This window comes from Corvus hawaiiensis, chromosome 19 (genome assembly GCF_020740725.1).
Source record: "Corvus hawaiiensis isolate bCorHaw1 chromosome 19, bCorHaw1.pri.cur, whole genome shotgun sequence".
Lineage (NCBI taxonomy): Eukaryota > Metazoa > Chordata > Aves > Passeriformes > Corvidae > Corvus > Corvus hawaiiensis.
The window spans coordinates 4,664,232-4,690,495 of record NC_063231.1 but is presented as its reverse complement, the minus strand read 5'-3'; the positions used below and the strand labels follow the sequence as shown (position 1 = coordinate 4,690,495).

General features: G+C 46.6%; 1 protein-coding gene across 4 annotated transcripts in view; it reads left to right on the top strand.

The window, feature by feature from the left end:
- The window catches only part of RAB11FIP4 (RAB11 family interacting protein 4), a 125,271-nt gene that overhangs the window by 72,269 nt on the left and 26,738 nt on the right, over positions 1-26,264 (top strand). The window contains exon 1 of one of the 4 annotated variants that reach the window (XM_048323409.1): positions 21,545-21,632. The exons of the other annotated variants lie outside the window; for them this stretch is intronic. The gene's annotated coding sequence lies outside the window, so the exon portion shown is untranslated. Of the gene's footprint in view, positions 1-21,544; positions 21,633-26,264 lie in introns of those variants that run through there. 4 annotated transcript variants of the gene reach the window in all.

Genomic DNA, 26,264 nt, shown 5'->3' with positions numbered 1-26,264 from the left:
TTAAGCGTGCTGTAGTTCAGGGATGTAAATCAGGCTAAAACGCACAGTTAAAATTTACAGAAGCCTGTTTTCAATTAGTGTGAAACTGCTTTAACTAGCCATTAACTGAGTGGTATGGGACTGAAGGAGCAGAGTCTTAGAAAACCCTAGAGACTGGGAAAGCAGAGCCTGACTCTTCCCCCTTTGTCAGCTTGTTCTTTTCAGAAGCGAGCCCGTGGCATTGTGTGTGCAGAGACACCTACAGCAGAGCAGGGACAGCCCCGTGGGCTCTGCGCATCTCCCCCTGCACGGCTGATGCAACAGGAGCCCTGCAGTGCACTGGGGCCATTCCCACGCCTTGGATACTGAAGGCAGAGACTGTGATGAAGCAGGCTTGAGGAGAAAAACTGAGCTGAGCTGTTCCCTGTTTTCTAAGGTGTCTGTTTTCTTAAGCAGAACTGGAATGTACTGTGAGGTTTTGTTCCCACCGAGCTTTACTACTTTCTGAAGTGTTTGTGTTTGCTTTTAGTGGAGTAAAAAGTGATTGTGGAATACCTGGAGATTTGTCCTAAATCAGGGGAGAGAATATGATCGTGGTTGTATGGCTGGTTTAGGATAGTGTCTGAATCCATCTCTAGCCTCTGTCACAGCCTCAGTGTGGCCTCAGGGAAAGAGCTGATCTCCCTGTGCACTTAAAGCAAGCCCCCACAGAGCCTTTCTCCCTGGCATGTGATGTGCCTGCGTGGGCTGCACTGGAGTGGGTGGGCATGACTGGCTGCTTCGGTGCTCATGGCAACCTCTCCCCGCATCTTTGATGCAAACAGCAGTTGCTGCAGGGATGTCTGCACTCCTGGTTGAAACGTTTTGCAGCAGATGTGTGCACAGATGGTGGCACATCCTGTGAAGAAGCATGTTCCTATGAGGTACATGCTAGGGTAGAGCTGTGGGACTCACAGGCACAGCAGAGGGCTGGGCTGGCCCAGCTCCCTGCGGTGGTACCTGTGTTCCTCTAGGGAAAGGCTGGGGCAGTGGCGCAGCTCCTCATGTGCAGTTCTCTCACAGCTCAGCTGCCTAAATCTGTCTCCTGAGGAACACAGCTCCCATCAGTTTGCTGGGTGGTCACTCAGGCTGCTGCCAGGGAGCTGCGTGTGTCTGCTTGTCCTTCAGCCAGGGACAGGGACCCTCTGTGCCACCCAGCCCCAAACGGCAGCATTTCGCAGCAGCTCCTGGCGCAGGGATGAAGGAGATTAGTCACTGAGTACAGTGAGTGAAGGATTCTGATCTGGTCCTTTGGGAATAGTGAACACTGCAGTGAGAGAAAGGGAAGTCATGACTCAATTTATCAATGCTTTTTGATTGGGCACTTGTACAAATGCTTTCTGTGGGGGGACCATGAGTTTAAAGGAACTTCGTTCAAAGACTTCACACATCTGATGCTCAGGCCAAATCCCTGTAGCTTTGGTTCCCTGTTGGAATGAATGTGTAGTTCAAGTGAGGGCTGTCATACTTGGCTGGCAGCCAGATGAGGCTGCTACACCTCCTCATCTCTCCTTGGCCCAGAACTGCTCACAGCAGTGTCTGTGGGAAGCCAGCTGTGGCACAGCCGGGGACCTCTTGGGCTGAGGGTTGACAAGGATTTGGCTGGCCCCACTCTTCTCCACTTCCAGTATCACTTGGGAGATGCCAGAACCTTGCCATTTAAATCAGCAGAGCTCACTGAAGTCAGCACTGGGACTGTGCACCCTAATTAAGAGTCTGGCCTGTCGTTTCAGAAAGAATCTGACAGCCTTGGTGAGAGGTGTGTCCCTGTGCTCCCTTGGGCAGAGGGTGGTTCAGGTGGTATGGGGTGAACTCCTTGGGTGTAGTCTGCTGTTGATTAGATGGTTTGGATTTTCCTCCTGCCTTGAAAAAGGCCATGCACTCCACGGCAGTATCCATACGGATATTGGTGATTACTCCCCTGCAGCCTCATGTGGTGGCCTCAAGGATTTAGTATAGCTTCAGCATTGCTGAGCCCGTTTCTGAAGAGAACTGCTTTGTGTCACCCACGTAACCTGTGCACATGAGCTGTGCTCTTCCCGGCTCAGAGGTGCCAGTTGCCTCTGAACCGTGCCTCTGCCATGGCTGATGGGGAATCATCCTGGGAAAGATGCAGAATCAATCACATCCTTATCATGTCGTGGCCCAGTTCACTGTAATACTTGTTTCCTAAAAGGCTGCTTAGGGATTCCTAACCCATTTTTTTCCCCTTGAAGAAAAACATCATATTTTAGTAGCAGAAACCCGCATGGATTAGTTAATTCCAAATCCCAACATATTGTGGTGTTTCCTGTCTGTTTCCCTCATTCATCTCAGTGTATAAAATGTGCTCCATGAGGAGACTTTCCACGAGCATGGAGCAAGTCTCCTTTCATCTGTGCCTCCCTCCTCCCTTGCCGAGTGTTTGTGTGAGTTAAATAAAGCGTCAGGGTTGGTCAGCTCCAGCTTGGACTCATCTCCTGAGTATTTAGGCCTCTGTCTCTCCCGCCTTAATCTTCCCCCTGCTTTCTTCCTGTTCCTTCCTCTATTCTCCAGTAACAGTGCCACCTAATTAGGTCATGGATTGTTTCATACTCAGAACCTTTCAAGAGGTTTTCCAGTAGCTGTGGGTTTTGGTACTCAAGGCGCTTGTTCTGCTTGCCCAGCTTTCCTGCTTTGTGCCTCTATTAACTTCTCCTAACACCGAAATATTTCTCATTCACATGGCTGCGGCAGTAAAAGCCACGTTAGTTCCATAACAAGCTGCTACTGACTCCTCAGGGAGCTCCCAAAGAAACATTTTACTCTGAGATAAATCTGCTTTTCTGCATTCCCTACTGTTTTATTAATAAGGATATTTTCCTGAGAAGGAGATTCTCACATAAGGCCGCCTGCAGCTTCAGCGGCTGCTCCTCCCTGGAGCCCAAATAATGCCTCCTGTTTGCTCAAGATTTTGGGGTCCGTGTCTGGGTAACAACACACACTTTGCTGCTTTCAGGGCAAGCAGGAGTCAGCAGCATGTTGAGACATACCTGGGAGTATGGCCTTTAGCTCATATGAAACAGACTTAATCCACAGTGTGGTTGGCCCCAAATTTTATTGTATCCAGGTTCAAAGGACTCATTTACCATGACATGTTATTTTTCTTTCCAAACGAAGTTCAGTTAAGCCTTAAGGAGTAATTCCAAAGGATGTGCTGGTCAGTATAATCAAGAGTAGCAGAATTGGATTTTTTTATATCTGTAACCAAAATCTAAGAAACACTCGATACATCCAATTAAACCTGCAGCCAGAAGTCTGTGACAGGATGAGCTGGGGCTGGATGCAGACCTTACAGTGGGTATTTGTAGCAGATTGCTACCTCCTTCCTCAAAATAAAATACCCGTTTTCTCCTGTTCTCTAATCCTAGCTTTGAAAGCAATTTAATACATGGTCTAAATTATGGTTGTGAATTATGGTATCCCCAAATATTCTTAATAGCTGTATAAATACACAGAAAAAAGCCCAAAACCAAACAGATGAAAGAAGAGCTGATAATTCAGAAGGATTGAAAAGATTTCTACTTTTCTTCAGAGTTAATTGAGAGCAAAGGCTGTTGCCCCTTTACTGCACAGATTTCAATTAGGCTGACAGCAGAGCTGGTCACAGAAGGCTGAATCTGGCCTGTAACAATTTGTCAAGGAAAATCTTTCCTGTTTCAATCATTGAACCTTATTAAATCAATTTCATACAATGTTTTAGTCATTGCCTTTCATTCATGCCCAGCTAAAGCTTTTTTATAGCAAGCAGCGACAACGGAGTTTGCATACTGGAAGTAACAAGACTGGCTTTGCCTGGTCACATGCTGCTTAAGAGACTGTCCAGAAATTTTCATGCTGCTATCTTCTGTATAAAAAGAGGGGCAGGAGGTGCTTCCAGCTCCTTCTCCAAGCAAGGTACCAGTGCATTCTCACATAAAGCCATGAGGTGAGATGGTGGTATCCAAGTTTTTAGCCTGAGTAAATATTTCACTCAGGATGTTTTGTAACACTTTTCAAAGTGAAGATCACATATGGCTGTGGAGGGACCACCTTGGCTGGCTTTTTTCCTGTGACATTTTTGACATTGCTTGCTGAATGTAGCTTAGCAAAAGAATGGAGAGGTGCTGAAAGATGGGAGTTGGATGAGGGAGACAAGAAAACTACATATAAAGGAAATAAGAATTGGAGGGCAGCTTTCAGGGCAGTTAGGATGTCCCAGACAGGAGCACCACTTGGTCTCCATAAATCTCATAAGGTAGGTTATTCAGTAAACTTCCTGGAGCAGTAGATAACATCTCTTTTGCAGTGCATTTCTGCTCAAATTTGTATCCACGGTTTCTTGTGTCACCTCTGATTTCTTTTGAGATTCACTTCTCATTCCTTAATTACATCAAGCACTTAAACCCAGTGGGAATTTGGAGTAAATCAAGAGTTTTGAGCTCAGCCTCTCCTGCTCTCTGAAGCTGAAATGAGCCAGCCTCAAGAGCTCCTTGAGTTATCCTTTTTGAGCAAGATGTCCTGTCAGGTTTACACGGAAATTACAACTGCCTTGAAATTTTTTTTTCTTCATCTCCCTGTCCCAGCACGTGAGAAAGCAGGGATGCAAGCTGACCTCCTGGAGGACAAGGCATGCTGCCAGGGAAGTAGATCTCAGGTCTTTACAGAAGGAAGTGTCACATTACCAGCTGATTAAACCTGTCTGGCAGACTCTAAAGCACAAAGCATTGAGCCAGAAGCAGTAATCCAATAACTGTCTTGAGAGGAGCCTGTGCTGCCTTTGGGGTGTTCCCAGGTGAGTCCCTGCAGTGTCTGTAGCCTCAAAGGACAATCCCCTGGGTCTTGTGCACTCCGACTTTCGAGTTTCGGGTGGAGAAAGGCAGTTGCACTTTGCAGAAGGCACTGGGGGGAGGATTGGTCACACAGCTCAGGGCGTGCTCAGGTGATTGAAAGGCTGGTGGTTCCTACTGGAGTATCTTTAGCTCCAGCCACACAGGCAGCTTAAGAAGCCCAGCAAGCTGCAGCTGGGTAGTGAATTGGTGTTCACATCTTGACACAGGACTGAGGAGCCAGGCTCCCGTGGAGGCTGTGGCTCTTCTCACCCTCTCTTCTGGGTGCCTGTGCCCACAGTTTGTGGTGCTGCGGTGTGGGCTCCTAGAGGGGTTGTGTCACATCCATGAGAATGCCTTGAATATCTTGAGGTTTTGGAGTGGCATTAAATGTCTGTGTTCAGGCAGCTGAAGCCAATCTTCAGTTATGCTGGACACCAGATAGGGGTGACTGATGATGCTCATCCGTCCTTGGGCTGTCACTGCTGCCTCTGCCTGCCTGGGGCTGAGCCACCAGGAAGGAAACAGGGAGCAGACACTCCACATCAGGAATAACTGACAGCAGGGACCCTACATGGACACTGCAATTATTTCCTTCATTTTCCTTTTTCCTAATTGTGTGTGATTGCCATGGGGGGACCACCTACTGTTATACTGTGATTTGAGAAAGCCTTTGAACTTGTTTCTCTTGAGCTTTGGTCATGCAGATGTAAAACAGAAGCAATTAGAACATGGGAGAAGTGAAAAGATCTGGAAGATGGATATAGGAGTCTGGTCAGAGCCTGTTACAGCGGGGATTACTGTAACAAGCATATATCAAACCAGGAGTCCTGTGGAAAAGAAGTATGTATGGACAGATTCTTGGTAGATGTTTCAGAGATGTTTATTTCTCCAGCCACATGGCCGGGGCTCTGCTCAGGAACCCTGCAGTCACAGGACCCGAGGGTCCTTGCCCACACAGGGAAACACAAACCAACCAATGGGGAATGAGGCTGACCAGGGGCAGGGAAACCCCGTGTCTCGCCCCCAGGGCCCTGCTCCCAGGACCCCACAGCAGGGGGGAGGAGACCCCAACAGCTCACCCGTTTTATTTTAATAAAAGGAGAATGAAAACAACTGGATAAACATAACAAGAACAGTTTCAAGGCAAACAAGCCACCCTCCTGAGTCTTTAAAGGTCCAAACAGATTCTGTGGAACATCTTAGGGCTGACAGAAGGGAGACAGAACTCTCCGGGCATGCTTTGTGGGGAAACTGAGGCAGGAGAGGGTTTAATTTCTTCCCTCCCTCTTTTCATCCCCCCCTCGGCATCGGAGAGGAATTGTAGGGAAATGGAATTGTATAGGGAAGCCATGGGGTGAAAAACAGATTAGGAATAAACTGGGGAAGGGGTAAACTTAGGAAAGGGTTCATATTGGGTATAGGGTAAAAGGGGAAAGTAGGCTGTGGGTAGGGAAATTGCTGGGATGGATATTGTTTATAATTTTGTGCATAACGGCTGCCTTTGACGGGAATACCTCCAGGCCCAGTAACATTCGCTGCTTGTAAACCCTTCTTTCCTTGCACTATATCAAATTGTACAACTTCGCCATCTCCTACACTTTGCAGGTAATTTTTAGGGTTATTCCTTTTACTGGCAGTTCTATGGATGAATAAATCTTCCCCTGTATCATCTCGTGTTATAAATCCATAGTTGTTTTTGACATTGCACCATTTCGCAGTTCCTGTGATTTTCATTGCTATAACTTCTCCTATCACGTGCTTGCGTGTTCGTCGTGGCTGCTGGTCCCGCGTGGCCGCCGCCTCACCGACTCCGATGTCTCGCCAGGTCCCCGCGTTGCGGCTGCTCCGCGCTCTCCGAGCGGCGCTGCTCCGGCACGTGTCTGGGCTCTGCGTGGCCCCGCGCTGCCATCGCCGCTGGCCCCGTGCCCTGTGAGTGGTTCCGCTCCACAAACTCCACGCTGCTTTGAGTGTGGCCCCGTTCCGGCTCGGTGCTGCGCGGCTTCTCGTGTCACTGTGGAAACCGCCGCTTCTCCCTCCACAGGGCTCTCCGAGCCGTGTGCTCAGAGCAGCCTGCCACGCCGATGCCCGGTTCCTGGCTGCTCGTGGCCCACAGCACCCGCGGCGCCTGCGGCATCGCTCCCTCACTCGCGGTCGCGTGGCCGGGGACCCCGAGACAGGGATGGGGTCCGCGATAAGGCGCGTGCTCCCGAGGGGGCCGGGCGCACCCAGCACAGGCACCTCCGCCGGCACGGCTGCAGTCGTGTGCTCACGGGATGGCGGCCGCACGGTCTCGGCCATGGGATAAGTATGATCTTCTGCTTTAGGGGTAATGGGACCATACAAATGCTCCTCAAGAGCTTCACTGATTATAAGGTATGCACGGAAAGCTTCTCTTTGATCACTTACCTTATCCCGGATCTCATCCCAGAAACGCCCCTCACAAGATCCAGGAGGTTCAATATCAAAAAGTAAGTCTTGAGAAATATAGGAGAACCTTTTGAAAAGCCAGTTAAAAAAATGTTCTAGATCTCCTGGTTGCATTACTTTTTTGTTTTGTTGCTCAAGGTTTCCTTTTACTTCTAGATACATTTTTTTCTGTGGCTCAGAGAGCCCCATTTCCCACGATTCTTCCATAGTCCAGAGAGAATATCCAAACCAAGATGAGAAGAGAGAGGTCTAGAGTGGTTTTTTACTCACGAATTTTCCTCAGGGATTGGTGTCTTGCCCGCATTCCTCCACCAGTTTGTTACCGCGGGGATTACTGTAACAAGCATATATCAAACCAGGAATCCCGTGGAAAAGAAGTATGTATGGACAGATTCGTGGTAGATGTTTCAGAGATGTTTATTTCTCCAGCCACATGGCCGGGGCTCTGCTCAGGAACCCTGCAGTCACAGGACCCGAGGGTCCTTGCCCACACTGGGGAACACAAACCAACCAATGGGGAATGAGGCTGACCAGGGGCAGGGAACCCCCGTGTCTGGCCCCCAGGGCCCTGCTCCCAGGGCTACATGGCAGGCGGGGAGACCCCAACAAAAGCCAGCTCTGCAAAGGGGATGGAAGAGAAGGAGGGCAGGTTTAGGTCTGGAGTGAAGAGCACTTTTCCCCTGAGACTTGCATGAAGACTTAAGCCACACCTGCAGCATCCATGCTGTTTTCAGGCAGAACAGTTGTATCTGCAGGACAAGTACAAATGCAAACTCTCCTGGCAGAGCTGCCATTTAGCCGTGTATCTGAAGCATTTACTTCTTATCAGTTGCTACTCACAAGTGCATGGAAGTGCCAGAATGCAGCATTTATTCTCTGTGACCCTGGAAGATAGAAATTATTCCTGGCAAGGAGGAGCTAGCAGCATTCAGGAAGTTGTAGGAGCAAAGCAGTCTGGTAGGACACACTTTCTGTCCTCCTTTAAGCTTGGTGGATGAAGGGCACCAGAAGTTTCCAACCTTGTCTCCTGGCCTTGGGGAGCCTTGGCCTGCCTGTAGGAGCTCATGGGATCAACACTGTCCCCAGGCAGGGCACAGAAGCACCTGACAGGGAGATTAAAGCAACAGAGATGTTCTTGAAGTGTAGCTGGGACCCAACACAAGTGAATATAACTGAATGAGGGTTTTGAGGGCCAATGCAAAATCTGTCTTTATTGAAAGAAAGGTTTGCTACTGATGTCAGTAGCTTTTAGACCAGGCTTGGGCAGAAGTGCTTGTGCTCACTGAGTCATTGCAGGCTGCCTTTTTCTGGTGGCCAGCTTCCTTCGGCATAGTTGGATGTCAAAAAACTACATTGCTTTTCCTAGAAGCAGCAGCTGGAGTATTGGTTTCAGCTGGGGAACTCTGTGGTGGACTTCATTCAGGGCTTGGGGAGACTTCCAGTTTTGATGTTAGCGGTGATTTAATGATAAAACGGCAGCAGGACTTGGGAAGGAGAGACGATCCAGTGAGGCGCCCTCACAAATAGCTGTGTCCTGTGTGCTGGGGAGCCAAAGCACTGCTGTTGCTGCAGGTCCCTGCCCAGGGCTCAGTCATTTGTCTGAGCACCAGTGAACAAAAGCACAGATGTAGAAGGAAATGCATCCTCTCTGCCACAGCAGAAAACTAACAATGAAATACTCTCACCCCATCCTTGCCCATTGCTCGGAGAGGAAGGAAGGGGTGAAGCTGAATTTTTGAGGAAAATATTTCCAGGATGAGGGTAATTCTAGTCCTGTGCAGCATCCATCCTAGCAGGGTGCTGCATCTGAGTTCTGGGGATGGCATTGCAAGAATAGGGAAAGAAACATCCAAGTCCTGACTGTAACACTTTTCTTGTCTGAGCTTGGAGAAGTCACGTGAAGGTAGTTTTAGGGCTGGAGACCACCTAGGCTGTATTCCTGCTGTTCAGCAAAGCCTGTGTTTCTTTGAGCTTTTATCACACAAATATGGAACAGAAGCAATTAAAGGGTGGGAGTAAGTGTCTGGACACCTTTAAAAGCACAGCCTCTCTCTGTCAGATTTCTTTGCAGTGAAATGGCAGTAGCCACTCTTTCTTTTCATGCAAGTGTTAAGAAATTACACTGATGGTATCCAAGCTGCATTGCCCTGGAACTTTCTTCCTTGTTCCGTGTCTGCCCTGCAGCACCAGACAGCACTTCTAAAAGGCCAGTGAGCGAGAAAAAGCTTCTCCTGGGCGATTTGGGGAAATGGGTGCAGCTGTTTGTTCACAAAACAGCAGCATTGCAGGTGGGCAGCACTGAGCCACCTGTGCAGACTCCCTCTGCAATAACCCCGGGTTTCCTCATGTCCTTTCTGGTGCTCTCTGTCTAAAGATTATTCTCTATTGGAATAAACTTATGATATGTAGAAACTATTGCAATGATCCCAGAAGAAACCACAAACTCCAGACGTGAATTTCTGACTGCTTCCAGTTAAACACACACAATGGGTCCATTTTACGTCAGCTGGCATTTGTCAAACTTATCACAGTTTATGTTTACCACAGTATTCTTTTGGGAACCATTAAGACTGCGTGTGTCAACCAGGGAAAAGGCCACGGGAATCAGATTCAAAATATTTACAGTGCTTGCAGCCAGGTTTCACAGCATGGCAAGGGCGTTTCACGCTGCTGGGATTTTGGAGGTGTTGGTGTAGCTCTGCCCCAGGTATTGAGCTGGGAATTAAAGACACAGCAAGGACAGAAGGTGACTGGGACCCTGTACTTGTGCTGCTGAGGACAGATGACTCACAGGCACCCCTTCCCTCCTCACTGCTGCCCAGTGTATACTCTGAAAAATAACAGCAAAAGAATTGACTTTATTAAAGACATTTGCGTTTGTGATGTTTATAGTACAGAGCCTGGTCCTCCTACTTAACTGTATCGTTAGTTAATCCATTCATTTCAGTGGCAAAACCTGATGCTGAGTTGATTTACACTGGAATAATTCCAGGTTAACTAAGCTACAGTCACTGAGCAATCCCAGTTATAAGAACATTCTTGAGTGCTGGGAGAGAAATAAGACAAGATGGAAGCACAGATACACCTGGCAGGCAGTCAGAGCAGCGTGAGCATTTACAGACCTTACTGTGAAACAGGAATGTGAGGCTGGAAAGAACTTGTGATTGTGTATCTGGATATTCAGGTTCACAGGTGGGGTGCTGGGTTTGTGTCAGAGCAGGAAGTTTGACAAAAAGTGCTGATGAAGACCAGGCTACTGTCCCAGTACAGGCTAAAAATACATTGCATTTGTCATTGTGAACATTTGCACTTATTAAACTTATTAATAGCCAGTATCAAAAAAGCTCTCCGAGTCCATCTGTTAAAGTGTCTGGCTCAAGCACTGTATGTTCAGGATAAGTTTTTGAAAAGTCCTGCCTTGGGAAAGATTTTTTGCTGACTTTAAAATATTAACAGCATTTTTCTGAAATTTGTTAAAAACGTTTTAGTTTCTCAGGTTTATACATCATGATCAAATTCTCACTGTAACACCACCATATTGAGCAGTGGCTGAGTAATATTGAGATCAGAACTGGATACAAGTGATCCAGCCTTATATTGGCATGATCAGGACTGCAGGCACCTCTTATCAGTACATCAAGGAGACTTGAATAAAATAGAGAGATCATGTACCAGGTGAATGATTAATAATGGTGGTTTTGGATAGCCACTTAAGACAGGATAGCACGCGGATACAAGATTTATGTGGTGGGAAATCTATAAGAAAAAAGCCCTTACATTTTCCAGCCTGATCACAGGACATCACCATTGTGGGATATAAATCTAGAAGATATAAACAATTATATCCATGCGAGTGCTCAGTTTGGAATTGAAGGGGCTGAACAGTGCAGCTCCATGGTGTGACAGAGCCAAAGGGAATTTCTTCCTGTCACCCCTCCAGTCCCTTGCAGTGGAGGGCCCGGACAGGCTCCTGCCACTCGAGCTTGGAGGAGCCTGTTGTGGTGCTAAAGCTGCCATCCCTCGTGTTGTTCCAGGCAGCACATGCATTTGAGAGTGAGCATCCCTTACCAGTTGTTCCCATGCTGGTGACTGGTTTGTCCTGGTGACTGACAGCTGTGATAATGAGGTTATTGTGAGGAGGCAGTCAGTGCACAGAACTGTTTTTATGTCTTATGGTCAGGGATCTTGGGGGTTTTGTGCCCTGAGAGGCTCTAACTGGCTGGGCCAGAGTAAAGGGCAGAACATGAAATGACTGTACAAGAAAAATCCCTGTTGCTTTCTCATCTGCATTAGGGGTTAGTTTGTCAAAGTCATTGTAGGGCTTTTTGCTGTAGTATCAAGACAGGGTTTTCTAAGTGTTTTTATGTACCTTTGAAGTGAAAATACCTGGGGAGCAAGGCAAGTCCATTAGTCCCTATGAACAACTGGTGGTTCACAGATGCTCCATTTCTAGGTAAATCCCCTCTGCTGCTCACTCTCTCAGTGCTCACTGAACTGTGTTGAATTAACTGCAGATTTTTACACAGCTAGCTTATCTCAGTACAGTGCTGTGCCCCTGGGAGCCTCAAATCTGAGTCTTGGCTTAGACCAGAACAAAATAGTGAGGGATCTGGCTGGGCAAGGGTGGCATGGAGGAAGAGGGTGTTATTCTGGTTGGAAGGTTTGATAAAAAACTTATCTTTTGTCTTTTGTTGTCTGTTTTTCTCTCACTGGAGGTGTGGAAGCTTTTTCCAAAGCACCACTTTCAGCATGCAAAAATCTTACTTCCTTTCTCTCTCCCCACTGAACTTCTCCTTATTATATATCCGTGAGTTACAAAAAAAAGCCTCAAACCAGCAGTGGCTACAGCAGTTCCTGTCTCTCAGGGACAAGATTAAAATCCACCAAGATGAAATGTCATGGAAAGCATTGAGTTGTCATTCTCTGGTGCCACAGAAAATTGACTTGCTGTCTCCTGCTGCTGCAGTACAGAGCTGATGGAAGTACCTGGCTTGCTAGATTTCAATATGAATGGAGATGGGTGATGAATAGGAGGCACAAATCACAAAGGTAAAGGAATGTGCTAGGGATGGTCCAGGTTGGAAATTGGATGATTTTGATGTCTGTACTGAGTCATTAAGGCTAGAATTCATGTTTCAGTGATAAGACTGTCCACGCGTAACTTGTAAATTAAAATCTCTATGTTTCTTACTGAGACTGGACTTCCCTCTGTAATAACCAGCCATGCCTCTGAAATGCTTTGTAGGCATTACTTACAGGAAGTAGCGAAGGCTTTCCATCTGTACATTAATATTTTAGTGGTTGCTATTTTTTAGCCATATCCAAAAATGAGAATTCTGTTTCTGGATAGAATGGGTGATTGAGCCCATTCCTGACATTGTGCATGATCCAAGATCCTAAACCCAAAAGTAGTCCTGAGCCAAGCATGTATAAATTTGCTGCAGCTGCAACTTAGACTGAAATGATTTTATGAACATTACTTACTGAAACATGCTTAGCCTGACAATCCAGCTCTCTGCTCACAACTGTGGCAGTGTCTTTCCGTCAGAGGGAACTGGAAACATCTGATTCCTCATTTGGTGAAGCAAAGAGCCAAAAGTGAAAGATAAGGGACGCAGCAGCCAAGTGCCACAACGTCACTGAACTGCAGAGCCACAGGAGCCAGACCAGTTCCTGTCTCTCTTGTATCCATGGAGACCCCGGCACTGCAGGGGCTGGGATGCTGGGGTCTGTCACACCATGCAGACACAGGTGACAGGAAGATGGAGCTCAGTTGGCAGGGAGGGCCCTGCAGGGGTCAGTGCTGGCACTGCCGAGGTCCCAGGTCACTGTGAGACAGCAGAGCCCAGGCAGAGCCACACCTTGACCTGGTGGAAATGACCAAACACAGCAAACAGTTCAGCTCCTGCACTTTGCAACCTTCTGATACCTCTGACAAACAACTCTCCACTTAGTTTGGATGGAGAGATCACAGCTGTCAGTGCCAGGGGCTGAGCCAAGGCCACCTTCTGCCCATGGGTGTTTTTTCCCTGGTGACAGCCAGTTCCTGGCATTGGTGGCACTGGGATAGATGACCAGCTCTGTTTCAGGAGTCCCATTATTAGGTATGTGCTACATGAAGACAGCACTGGATTGATAAGACAGAAAAGGTAATGGTCTCAGATGCAATTTTCCAAACAAATAAAACTTTGATCTGCAATGTAATTTAGATTATCTAAGTCCTACATAGTCTGGGGCCTGAGATGTATCGAGATTCTCAACTAAAAAGACTTTCCTGTGGCACAGTTTGGCATCTTTCAGGGATAACAAATGGAAAAGGCTTTCTTTTAACTTCATGTCCCTCTTCTCCCCAGGTTTTGTTGTCTTTCCTAACCTCATTCATCTGCTAAAAAACAGGGCTGGGGACAGGAGCTTGTATTGGGCAGACCTTTGAGCACTTCTGAGGCCTTCTGTGAAAGAGATCATGAGGTGAAGCAGAAAATAATGTCTATGTTGCATTAAAAGTCAACATCTTGACAGAGAAGTTTTCTTTTGAGATAGAAAACTGTCTGTTTGAGGACAGAAGAGGAAGGATCAAACATCCTGCAAGCTGTGATCTATCATCATATGGTGCATGGTGAAGTTATCAGTCTAAACACTGTCCTGGATTTGCAAATCTTCATAAGCACAGATGTGCTTTGGGCGCAGTGGGCTCATTGTCCCAAGAAAAATTGAAGGGAGGTCTTGAGTGATGTCTTATTATAGAGATGTTGCTGCTAAAAGCAAATTCTCCCAGCGAGTAAGTGCAGATTGTTTCTGTTATTGATTGCCACAGTCTCTGCTTCATTGAGACCACATGGCCTGCTTTGTTTTTGTAGCTGTCTTTTATTAAAACTGACAAAGAGGTATCAGCGTTTGAAAAGATGAGTCTTGAGAGTCCCCTGGGTGGCATTTTCATGCTGTAAAGTGATACTGGCATATTTGATCCACAGATGCTTTTAACACAGTGATAAAACAAAAGCTTTTCTTCCCAGGGTGGTCTTCTATACTACAAAGCTTTCAATTTTTTCCATGCTCAATGGGCCAAGAAGTGGAGAGAACCTGCAATTCTTCCTACCTTAAACTGTGCTCTCAGGATCTGGTCCTGTGTTCTAAACTGCGGAGGACATCCCTATGTATTTCATTTTCTAAGGTATACTTTGCTGCTTCATCAAAGATTCATAATGTGTTTTACATTCACATGGCTTATCTGTACTGATTTTCAGTGTTCCTGAGACTGGTGGTCAGAAAGTTTTCATCCTTCTTTCTGGTAACCAGCATTTACAGTCCCTAATCCTCTCCTGTTCTTGTACCTGACTTTCAAAGAAGCCAGTCAGAGTTTTATTTGAACACACAAACCTGGTTTGTTTTTATTTTTTTGGCTTTATATTTGAAGGTATCTAAAAAAATTTAGATCTGAGACATTTCATACTCGGACCTATCATGAGTGGAAATGTTTGACCTCAATCTGTCTGTGCAGCAGCTCCTGATCTGCAAAATGGGAATACCATCTTCTCTCATTTTGAAGAGACTTTATGAAGATAAATTAATCGTTGCAGAGCACTCAGATGTCAGAATGATGAACACCACAGAAAAGCTTGGGGGGAAATAAATAGTTCTGTCTGCAGGGCAGGCTGTTAGTAGTAGCCATAAATAAGACATGAAGCTGCACTTTGATCAAGAGACTAAAGCAGATATTGAATAGTTGCTGATAAACTGAGCACCAGCCAGCCAGAGTCCTGAACACATCCAGACCAGTGGGAAGTAGTGTGTGATTGTGTGATTAAAGAGATGTGTTAATGCAAACGAGCAATAGGACCAAAGTGAAGTTGCACCCCTGAGCTCAGTGTGGGTGTGTCCTTCCTTTTGGATGTTCTGCAGCCTTGCTGTGAGTATGTGCCATGAGAGAAATACTAGTCTCTGGTGAGCATGAATTATTCTCATCCTGGCCAACTGATTCTTTTTCTCTTCCTTTCCTCTGCTAACAAGGTGTGTTACACAGAATAGGAACTAAAAGCTTAAAAACATGTCATCAAAACATGCTCAGAGCTGAAACTACCAAAAAGTTCTTCAGGCAGCAGCCTGTCTTCTACAGACCAGCAAAGCATAATCCCAAAGATTCATGTGTCAGCGGGGCTATCAGAATCCCCTGCTCCATCCACAGCTCCAGGCTCACGTGAGCCCTGGCCAGTTGCTTGCTTGGCTGAAAAAAAAGCACTGAAGCCTCCTATCCCTGCAGCCACAGTGGAGACAGCTGAGTAAATGTGACTCCATCTTTCTGGTGCAATATGGAGCCACTTGGCTCCACCTTGGTTTAAGCTCTGAAGTGGCTAAGGGATGCTCACACTTTCCTTGCCATCTTCTATGCTCTTGTCAGCAAAGTGAATGTGTCCATGCCCTCAGTCTTGCAGAGTCCTCCTAGCTCATTTCTAAAGGAGAGGCTAGGTATTTTTCACTTGAATTTGCTCATGTGGCCTGTTTTATTTTTTTATTATTGGGTATTTTGACAAAGGTTAAATAGAATAGATTTTGTGTCTGGCGTATTTTTGTAATGCTTTTGACAAAGGTGCTTTAATCATGGATTCACAGCTACGATTATGAGATGCCGTCAGAGCTTGACATGAAAAACCTAATGGTATAGTTGCAGTGATGAACAAAATATAAACTGCTTTTCAGAGGGGCCTGGACCATTATCTGGCCTTTGCACTTGTAGCTCTTGACTACTTGTCAATAAGGGGTTTTGGAGAGGAATACAGAAAATTCCTCCAAACGCCTCATTAAGCAACCAAAGTGTAACCTGCTGATGGCAGAGAGGCTGCAAGTAGCTCGTCTCTGGAGAGAGCAGTGGGCGAGTCCCCTGAAATGTCTTCATGCTGTAATTGCATGTCACAGAGTCAGGTCCAACTTCATTACTGGCCCAAGGAATCGATGCTAATGGGCCCTCAGCCAGCCCCCGTCCTGCCTTTGGTGCTCTCACCTTGCACAGAGACCTTCTCCAGCGAGCCCTGTGCTTGACTGGAGCTGTTTGGTGTCCCTGGCTGCCTGCCCTGCTTGTGAGGATAGGACACAAGCAAGCGCTCTGCTCTAAAGGTCATGGGGAGAGCAGACCCCCATGGTGTAGAGTCTAAATTGCTGCTTCCTTAGTTACTAAAATAAGCCTCTTTGCAGGCACTTGGGGTCTTGTTTTTTGGGAGTGGGAGCAGGGGTTGAGCTGTGCCTGCTGCACCCAGAGCAGTGTTCCCCTGCAGCTGTAGTTTGGAGCTGACCTCCTCACCCTGTTCAGGGATGAAGGGATGGGGGAGGGCAGAGAAGAAACTGTAGAAAGTTCTGGAAAGGCTCTGCCAGCTGTAAATGCAGCCTGTTTCTGCCCCCTCTGCAGTCTTCAGCTCCCCTGCTCCACACTTGTCCTGTGTTCATCCTATCTCAGCCTCCTCCTGACTTCCCCTTAAAACAAATCATGGGAACAAGTTTTAGTTGGGAGCAAGTTCATTCTCTCCTCTTTTCCCTACCTCAAAATGTCTTTGCCTGTTCTGATTGCAAGGTCTTTGGGGCAGGGACTGTATGCTCCCTGTGTTTTGGCAGAAACTGCCTTAATTAGGGATCGTTCTTGGTTTGTTCTGTCATAATAAAAGGGATTCATAATAATACTGCAGTAACTCACACCAGTCTTACTGCATTTCCTTCAAAGGAAGCACTCCAAAATAAGATGAGAGTAGATGAGATGAACATCAGACCAGCTGTAATTACAAGTCTGCGATATCTCATTTTGGAGCACAGCAGTTACACGCAGTAGTAACTTGGCCAGCTCTTATTGTAGGGGAAAAACCCACACAAAAGGTATTTTTACATAAGTCTCTGTAAAATAGCCCCCAATATTCATCACAGAGAGCATGATTAAAGGCTCTTGAAGCATGAATGGAGTTGCCAGTTTTCATGAGATAATTAAGACGCAGGTTTGGTGTATATATATTCTGGTGATCTCATTATCTTCATTATTAATTAGCTCTGTTCTTCACATTTCAGCTCCAGTTTCTTGTCATTAGGGTGACTCACCTGTGAGTGATGCCTTAGTGAGATGCAGAGGAAGGATTCTGCCTCTGGAACAGCAGAGGAGGTGCCAGGCTTTGTTCAGAACTGCTCCAGAGAAACTGCAGTGCTTTGTACCAGATCAGCAGGTTTCCCTGCCATAAACAATTTCAATAATGTGCCCTGCCCAGTGTTTCTGGGCCAGGAGCCCCTGGTTTCAGCAGACACTCTAGGTGTTACTGGAAGTCATAGAATCGTGGAATCATAGAATGGTTTGGGTTGCAAGGGACCTTAAAGATCTTCATGTTCCAACTCCCTGCCATGCCTCACCATTCTCACAGGGAAGGGGACAGCAGTGATTGTGATTTAGGCACTCAGTGATGTATTCAGCAGTCTTCTTCTAATCACCCAAATAACGAATATTTTTCCCAAATTTTCTCTGGCATGCTTCTGCAAGCACCTTTTTCAGGATGCATAGTGTTTGTTTGGGAGATTTGTGGGATCTGGCAGTACGGAGCATCCTTTAGCCGATGTAGCCATCTCTTTTCTTTCCTGTGGTAATGAGGATAAAAGTTTACTCTCCATTGACAGCTACTTGTCACCATCCTCAAACCCGGAGCACAGGTACTTTGCAGGTACACTTAGTACAACTGGCATATGGATGGTGGGATTTAGGAAAAAACCACAATAAATAAGGTGGAAACTGAGTGTGAAGGAACGCCCTGCCGTTTTCAGGGTCCAGCTGTTATGGCACTGGATGAGTATATCCGGCACTGAACGGCCTCCCTCTGAAAAGCAGCCAGTCTGCTGTTGATGGAGTCACAAATACCGTGCTCAGGAGGGTCTCAACGTGCAGAGCCGGCTCATGCAAACCACGCACAAAGCCTGGAGCGTACTTCAGTGTCTGTGGTCATCTGAGCAGTCACTAACCTGCACAAATTCCTCAGCTGCCTGAAATCATGACAGGAGAATAGACTCCAGTCTCAGATGGGAAAAATGTATCACGCAAGCTCTCCTTTCGTGACGCTGACTCAGTTGAGCTGCAGCTGCACCAAGCGGAAGCTGCTGTCCCGGGCAGACATGCAGACACCCTTCCTCTGCACCCTTGCAGCTCTTAGGCATGAAGCACTTAAAGGCCTGCGTCACTCCCAAAATTAATCCTCATTCCTTCAAGAGGTGATGGTCACCTGCCGTCCATCAGCCATGACAGCGTGCTCTGCTTTTCCCTTTGTAGGAAAAAAATCCTAAGTCATATTAAACAGAAAATTATCTCTTTACCATGAAATGTGTAAAAATAAGGTTTTTGTCTCAATAGAGATCAAAGGCAGCTTATAACAATCTCCACTTAATCAGGCTTAGCTTTAATGAAGTGAGAAATGGACCTGTATTATAGCTAGGGTTATTACTTAATGAAGATTTTATACAGTCATTCCTTAATGAGGAGTGATTGTCTAAACTCCTTACATTTTCTAGGATCTTTATGAGAAATGCTTCTATCAATGAGAGATTTGTGCCTTCTCAATTATTATTGTGTAATAAATGTCAAAGCCCTGGGTAGCAAACTGAGTAGTGTATTCAGCAAGTGTACCACACAGTTGTGCCTATGTTCTTAACATCTCTATTATAATATTCATTTTAACTATTGCTACTTTATCTGTTTAATGCTTATTTTACATTTTTCTCATCACAAGCTGTTGAAAGTAGATCTGTCTCGGGTAATGGTTGTGTAATTGTCAGGTTTCACAGTGTCCATAGTAGTGCCTGATCTGTGTACCAATATAAATACTTCTGACTTGCATTTTTCAGGAAACTATTAGGAAATGTACTGTGCAGGTAATTATTTCACGCGTGATTGTTGTTTATTCTGCAGTGAGCCCCTGACATACAACTGTCTCTCTCAAATTGAATGCTGAAAGGAAAAGCAGATTTTAGAAGTGTCCTATTTAAAAAGCAGTGAAGTTGTCTGTCCCTAAATCTGTCTTCTAGAAATGGTTTTCCCATTCATTTAGATTAATGAATAGGAGGATGTCTGGGAGGTGTTTTTGATTCCTGTTGTACCATTCATTATCAGCTTCCTAGCTTCCCAGGAGAGCTCCTGAACAGGGTCTGGACTCCCACTGCCACCGCAGGGAGCCCGAGGTCTTCTGGGTCTCCTGTGTGTGGGGACCTGCCCTGAGCTGTGCCCTGCTGAGTCCCAGTGAGCTCCTTGGACACGTGGGGACGGCAGTCTGCGCTGGCTGAAGCTGCACTTGGCTTTCATCTGTTGCTGTTACACTTTGTTACACTAAACCTAAGGCATCCCTTCCAAAACGTCTGTGCTCAGCAGAGACGGAATTCTTTTCATTTTCTTTCAATGAACTGCCAAAAGGGTCAAGTTCAGTGAATTGCTTTAAGCATTAAAGCTTAATTAATTTCTTTCTCTTCTTTTGCTTTTTGAACAGCAATACTTTACACTTAGAAGTCGCTGTCTGTGATGAAAATGAGGCAGGCTCAGGGAACACACAGGACATTAGATGTTACGCTGGTAGATGGGTTCGTGTCTGCCTGCTTTGCTCTGTTTTCTGAGAATTTCCTTATCCCTTCAAGTAACTTTTGGGCCTCTCTGGAAAACGCCCTGTCTTTGGGCACAATAAAGTCCAAAGTATTTTAGAAGTATAAAGTACTTAAGTGATCTTTCAGTGACTTACATTTACAGCATCTCTGTAACTCTGTGTATGAGCATTGGTACAAAAGTACGCCCCAAAGAGCTTTGCCACTTTTGAACTACCTGGAAGTAACTTTAAAGACAGGCTTTGGAATATGGCCAGATCAAATGGCAAGGTAAGGGCTGGGGATTCTTTCCTTTTCCAAGTCTTTCAGTGCTATTACAGTTGGGAGGGAGGTGTTTGTTTGCTGGCTGAATCCTGCAGGATGGTGTTTCCTGCCATGTGTGACACAGCAGTGACAACTGTGACAGTCAGTAAGGGCAGGGTTTGGCTCCCAGATAGGGATTTTACAGAAAATAGGTTTTTTGTATTCTCCCTTCTGCCTTGGAGTCTTCTGCTGCAAAGGCGCAGAAACAGATTCTATTTCTTTATTAGCACAGACAGCACAGTAAACACAGCTCTTATGAGGTGTTGTGAAAAAGGAAGTTACACAACTTCTAAGAAGTGAAGTGAATGTAAAAAACGAAGTCAGTGTGACTGTTCTCAGCCTTTTTGTTTTGCTTCTCATTATCTTGTAACTAAAGGGATTAAAATCAAGGACAAAACAGGCATCACTTCCTAACAGGATCTGTTTTGCTTTGAGCACACTGAGGGTGCTTTAGCCTGACACCACCATCCCGGGGAGGCCGTACATGTGTTCAGTTGTTACTCTATTGTAGGAATGAGGGTTCACCAGGCAGGTGAGGCTGTCCCCAGTGAACCCTGATGTCCCCAGAGATTGTCCCTGCCTGAGGACCTGACAGCCCTCAGGGGCTGCACCTGCCACTGCAACCCCTTCACTTATGAGGCATCAGAAACCCAAAATCAGTTTGTAAAAATGCTGTTCCATCTCAGATGTATTCCTGCAAACTCACCACCTGCAGGAAGATTGTCCATAACCCTGGGGTGAGAAGGCCCTGTCCACCCTGGCCTTGAACACTTCCAGGGATGGGGCATCCACAGCTTCTCTGGGCAAGCTTCACCATGTACACACATAATTATATAAAAAAATATAAATTACATGCCATTTTCTTTTATATATAATATAAAGTAATATCATATCATATCATATAACATTATGTAATATAGAAGGAATTAATCAGGTTTTAGTCGGGTTTTAAGCCACATTTTATTCCTCAGGAATCCCAGGCATCTTCCCCTCTCACCAGCAATTGCAGATAATTTTAATTACGGATAATTTTGAGCAATACCGCATTATTTTTGAGCAAAACCGAGTGACTACGACTAAACCCACGAGCGGGGTCGGGCGCGCGTCACTCACACCCACCGGAGCACAACACCCAACCGCAAACAACCCGTGTGACGGGGACCTTCCTGCCGCTGTCCGCCCACTGCCCGGACCCCGCGCTCGGATGTCACGGGTCCCCGGGTACCAAACGCCCGGCCCCTGCCCCTCCGCGTCGCCCGGCAACGGCGGGGCGGGGATGCTCCAACTGTTGCCGCCCCGCGGGGCCGCGCCGCCGCCGCCCCCCCGCGCGCTCCGCCCGCCCTCTCTGCGGGGCGGGGACGGGGCGTGGGGACCGCACCGACCTCTCGGCGCCGGGCCAGGTACGGGCAGCCCGGCAGGAGAAGGACGAGGAGGCGGTAGCCGGCCGGTATCTTCTGTGGGGTGAGGAGGAAGTTTGCGGCGGGGTTTTGGGGGTTTTCCACGCCGCAGCTCCGGCGCGGGCTCCCGCTCTGCCCCTCCTGGGAACCCGCGCCGGGGCTGCGGCGTGAGGAGAGGGAGATCCGTGATGGAAGGGGGATCCTTGAGGCCGCTCCGCTCCGGTGGGGATCCAGAAGCGAGGGGGGAAAGCATCTCTGGGGTTTTTGGTGCGGTGTTGGCGTTTTCGTGAAATGCATGAAATTGCAGGTAGAGCGAAACCCTGCTGGGTTTTTTTTCTTGTTTGCTAAAGGAGAAGATTTTTCGCTCCAGAGTTGTGTATGCTGGAAGGTTGGGCTCGCTATGGAAGTGAGCGGGTCCTGGGGATACTGTTATATGGGAAAATCTAAAGCCGTCTATGCCTGTCAGCAGCCGTGTGGGGTGAAATGGGGGTGTTGGGGAAGAAGGGGTATCTTCCTGCGTAGCGGAGCCTCATATAGCTCTCAGCTCTGTAACCTGGAGATGCCCAAATACCTGGGATTGAAACCTTTAAAGGGGGAAGAGGAGAAAAAAAGTACTTTTTAAGGATGAATGCAAGCAGGGGGCTTGCTCTGTAATTATTTTCTATGGCACTGGCGATGTGTTTGGATTGCCGTTACATATTGTTGAGTATTTTTAATACCCAAATGTGGTTCTGAATGCATTTGCTGGCTCCGGGATGCTGGTGACATAGGCAGAAAAAAATGATTTGTGGTTAGTCACAACAGCCTGTGCTGGAGCTACAGATGCTGCCTGTAGCCCTCGTGTGGGACCAGCATTGCCCTGATGCAGTGGGTGAAGTGGTTCTGCCCCCGATGGGCCTGTGTGAGATGTGTTTGGCAGCATATGAAAGCAGCTCACAGCAGAGATCTTGTAGATGTGAGCAGTGCCTAGCCTGGAGTTGTCATGTCCCTGAAATGGAGAAGGGCAACTGTGCTTTTCTGTTAGGCAGAAGTGTGGTTAGAGATCTTGGGGCAGGCAGGCGTCCTCCTTGCTCTGTGCTGTGCTGATTTTGAGGTGGTAGTTTAATGTTGCTGCTTTGGTAGTAGCAATATTTTCATTGCTTATGGCAGATTTGTAAGGTTGGTGGCTTTGGGGGCAGAGAGAATGATTTATTCTCATGTTATTTGGCTGATTTATCGACTTAGGGTAAGGAGGAGGCACAGATGGGAGAAAACTTCTGAAATGGGTTCAGAACAGATTCCCTAAACATGAATTCCATGGTATTTGTGTCCAGTATATTATATTATTACCTGTATACCAGTATAATTCGTGATTATTTTGATCCCTTTTGCTATGCTATCAAAACTGCTTCTGTTGAAAATAGTTTTATTCCATTCGGATGACATGCAAATGGGGGGCTTGCTCCAGTGATGGGACTGGATTGCCCTTTGCCAAGTTATTTTTCTGCCTGTTACCCTTCTGATTTTTGGGGGAGGTGGGGAATAACTTGGTGTCACTACTAAATACGTGCAGTAGTGTGGAATATTATTCTTACAACTGGGCACAGAAGGAGGGTGGAATTTCTGTTGGCTGTTTGGCAACGTCTGCCCAAACTGAAAGGAGCTTGAGCTGTACCCAATGTGAAATGTGACAGCCTCCAAGCAGTTTTAAAACCTCTCTTAATGGGCTTCTTTTAAGTTTGTTATTTGAAGAATTACTGCAAACAGCAGCAAGTCTCCCAGGAGCCACCTGATGCACAGATGTTTCTCAGCTGTGGTTGCCTTGACAGGGCTCTTACCACCAGCGTGGTTGGGGAATCTTTGCCATGCGCAAAGCCTGCAAAACAAAACACTTCCCATGCCAAAATAGCAGGGGGGATGGAATTGCTTTGCTCCAGTTATTGATTAACCAGTGCTGTTACGTCTGTCGAGCACAGCTTGATCTTAACTTTTTCTTTTAAATATAGTGTCTGAGTGAAATATTTTAAGTGGTTACTAAACTAATCATGAGTTGTTACTGAATTAACCATTATCCAAATATTAATATCCGCAAATGTTCACCATGTTTGGGTAGCTGACCCCTTAAAATCTGAAATGCAGCATAATAATGTCATTCCTTTTGTTCTTTCTTTAGTCATTTAGGTTGATTGCTGCACCAAACATAGGACAGGCTCTGTAAGTGCTTCCTGACAACACAGAACAGTGCTTTGGGCGCTGTGTTGCAGCTAACGCTGCTGGTTAGTAGTAGGGGGTCTCTGCATATGGCTCTGCTTGGAATTGTGTTTTCGGTGTGTAACCTAATCTTATAAATGATTTCTGCCTAGTTCCCATCTGCTTTGTCTGTGCAGGTTCAAGGGTAGAAATACATCTTGCCTATGTGTATTTTACTGTGTAAATGAAAACCCAGCTTATTGACCAAGCCAGGGTTTATGATCAGTGAGTTCTTAGTTCATGTCTGTCATGTGTGAAGCTCAGTGATGTGCTTGGCAGCCCTTCTGCAATTAAGTGCTTTAACTTCACTGTAAGAAGTGAAAAAAGCAGCAGGTATGTGAGAGCCTTTGTTTAAAAAGAAATAAAATGTCTTTTTTAAATAGGGGAGGAGACTAAAATTTCTTAAAAATCAGTACTTGCAATCTTTGCTGGGTAAAGGCTGCAATTCCAGTTATTCCTGCAGCAGAAATGCGTTAACCTGTGGTTTGCCCAGCCACGAGCTGAAGAGCAGCCAAGGTCCTGCAGCTCCTTTCTTCTCCTAATGAGGAGCTCTTCAGAGCTACTTCAGTATTTCTTAAACATGAAGTAAATTACCTTTTAGTCTCGTCTGCATTCAGAGTGACCAACGAGCTCTGGGAAGTGTTTCTGTATAAACTACAGCAAAGCCACATCCTTAATGATTTCCCTCTTCTTGCCAACATAAACTACTCATCATCAGGCATGGCTGGATTTCTTACTGTGTTGGAGAAACTCGAGATGTTTCTCTACCTCTTGGGGTCTGAAATTGCTCCCATTCCCCAAGCATCCCTCCCTGCTGGAGACTGCAGTGTAATGTAACCCGGGTGGGTGGCAAGACAGAAGTATGAGTTGTGAGGTAAAAATATTTTTTTTCTTTGTTTTTCTTTAAATGGCTTTATTTCGTGGTGTTTGCTGGAGACCAAGCTTGCAGTAGTATAGAAAATAAATGCAAAAATTATAGTTTCCAAATTCCTTGGGGGAAGGGAGTTTGACCAGTGTTCCTGTGAATAATTAGCTTAGACACAGGCAGAACTGTTCCTGCCTGGGACAGCTTCTTCCTGTTCTTCACGCTGTTTGTGCCTAATGGTGCTCTGGAGGTGCCAGGAGATGCCTTCCCCTCCTCCTCACCCAGGGGCTGGGCCAGCATTAAGTGTAGCTCAGGGAACTCTTCACCCATGTGCCTGCAGCGCCCGCGGGCAAGTGTGATGCTAGGGTTTTGTTATTTGTTGAGTCCCCGACAGGGTGACCTTGAGGCTTTGTCAAGGAAAACACGTTGGCGTGTGAACTCAGCTGTCCCCTGAGCAGCAAACACCAGTGGCAGAGAGCATCATGTAACTTAAGAGTTGGTTGATTAGGGGTCTGAATTCAGAAGTGAGTGCTGAAGGCACTAAGGGCTGCTTTAGGCATAAAATAAAGACATTTTTTGGAAAGCAGCCTCCAGCTCTCTTTGTCACAGCATAGGTGTTCACTTGTAGGATTGCTTCAAAACAGTGTAATCTGACCATTCCTCTGACCCTTGGTCTTAAGACTGGTCTGTACTGGGAGGTCTTTGGTGTGCCTTTGACCATGAGCTGCAGCTCTGTGTTTGCTGTGTGAGGAATGCTGTGACATCTGGCCAGGGCACCCCCAGGACACAACCTAGGGCACAGTTTTGTCACCAAGTGTTCCTGCCAAAGGAATGGTGAATGCTGCTGCCCACAGTGTGCTAGAGCTGCCCTCACTGGCCCTGCTGGCAGGTTCAGCACGGGCTGAGCCACAGTCCCAGGCAACAAACCCTGGTAAGACTTTGACATTTTCTGTCCTCCCTCCCTGTTACTGCTGTTCTGACTTTAAAAATAGAATGAGATTGTCTAATCTCAAGGCAAAGGCTTCTCAAGAGGGTTAATTATGTCACATTTATTATCTTCTCTGCAGATCTTTTTAGGCAAATATGATTTTTTTTTTTTCAGTTGTATACCAGCTTTTATAAACCAAGGTCTGCAGCACTCCCATACACAGCACAAAGGTGATGCTGAGTTGCCCACAGCTCATTTCAACATACAGCTGCCTGACCTGGGTGCCCTGTCTGGGAGGAGGGGGTGGCAGAGGGTACCTGCTGTGGGCTGTCCCAGCAGTTCACTGTGTGGGAAGGCCCGTGGTACCAGTCTGAGGAGGTCTGGGAGTTCGCACAGTCACAAGCATTTCACTCTAGAAATGGTCCCAGAGACTGTTCAGGTAATTTGATCTCTTTTCGCTCTTACTGGAGTGGACACCCCGGGAGTTTCCTGAGTGATGTTTGTGATATGCTCGTGGTGTGTCAGTGTGGTGCCACTTTGCACCACTTTTTCTAGATATGTGAAAGAAAAAGGAAACTGTATTGCAGTTCAGAGGTAAAACTGCCTTAAGCAATGCTGGAACAAGGTGCCAAACGATGTGGCAATTCTGAACTCTGTGGTTGATGTGCTGGCCC